The sequence below is a fragment of the Phytophthora infestans genome, genomic scaffold (genome assembly GCF_000142945.1).
Source record: "Phytophthora infestans T30-4 supercont1.8 genomic scaffold, whole genome shotgun sequence".
In the NCBI taxonomy this organism is placed as follows: domain Eukaryota; phylum Oomycota; class Peronosporomycetes; order Peronosporales; family Peronosporaceae; genus Phytophthora; species Phytophthora infestans.
The window spans coordinates 1197203-1198705 of record NW_003303751.1 but is presented as its reverse complement, the minus strand read 5'-3'; positions in this window follow the sequence as shown (position 1 = coordinate 1198705).

Genomic DNA, 1503 nt, shown 5'->3' with positions numbered 1-1503 from the left:
GCGCAGTTGTCCCCAACAAGGAATAAACAAGCCACCAGCTGCTTACCGAGCTCGCGGAGCAGCATGCCAGCTAGGAGCTTATAGTGCCCGCGCGCCGAGCGATCCTCGTCCGGCTCGCTCAGGAGCGGCGTCATGAGGGGAAGCGAGATCTTTATGACGCTGTCGACTTCGTAGCAGGCGAAGACAGCAATGAAATGCTCAGACGCGTGGCTCCAGCCGTCCGGAATTAGGCCAAATTGATGAAGCATCTCTGACGCTCCACAATCCGAGTGAGACTTTCCATGGCTCGCTGAAGTGTCTCGACACAAATCGGGTCCATCTGAGTAGCATAAAATTAGTTTGACTATATTTAGAAAACATATTTAAACTAAGTTAAAATAAATGGCTTACCTTCTTGCAGCAGGATTCTCGCAGAAGCTGAGCAGGAGGACGTTCTTGACAATCCAGTCGAGCCAGCCGAAAACGCTGAGTACTGACCGACGGACCGTAGCTTAGCAGCGAGCCAGTCTCAGCGGTAGGTGCAGACAGCATAACGGCCTTGTAGTCCGGGTGCTCCCGACGGACGTGCTGCATGAGGTTAGAGTATCCGTTCCGCCGGGTCTACTTCCGAACCGTACCGCAGCGACAGCGGAAGTACTCAGAGACGATCTCGTCATTAGCGTTACGGTACGATCGGAAGTAGAACCCGGTAAGCTGGGCTGGCGTCAATGTTGGCATGGGGCAAGAACCATGGTACTTTAGCGAAGAGGCGAGTGATTTTTGCTACTCAAATTGAAAATGAGGAAGCCAGTAAGCTGTATTGTGTAACTGGCTTGGAGAGCTGTTGGTAGCAGCGTATCTTAAGTATGTGAGAAGCCATGGTTGGTTCTGGTGCGAGCTCCCTACGTCAAATTAAGGAGCATGCTTCAAACCGAATTTGGGTGCAAGCTCGGTCACCTTGATCTGAACGACCGCCGCAAATGCTTGAAACGCGTCGGCGACTCCTAAAGCTAATATTTGGAGCTCCTCAAACTTATTGAGGGACTCTTGGAGGGCGACAACACAATAGTGCTATTACAAGTATACTCCAAGAGCGAGTGTCCTGACCTAGCGGAAAACGGCTACGCCAGGGCTGATTTCAGCAATCCTGATCGCCTAGCCAAAACCGATCGCGCCAAATCACTATTCTATCAACTACGAGGCGACGGGTGCAAGCATGGCGTTGGAAAGCGTGCGCAGACAAAAATGTCTGCGCACGCTTTCGGATTTGCTCACAGGGGGCTCGATACTTCTGCCTTCACGCGGTAGAGTGAAGCGGTACCGGTTCAGGAAGAAATTTTAAACCTCACGAGGGGAGAAGCCAAAAGTCAGTAGGAAAATTAGAATAGTAGAGGGATTAAGGAACGATCACCTTGTCATAATTAACCTGGCCGGATATATCCACGACGAGTATGTCGCGCCTCTCATGCTGAATGTAAAAACAGAGCAGGTGGACGGAGGTGAAGGGGATCCAAGCCCCGCGCG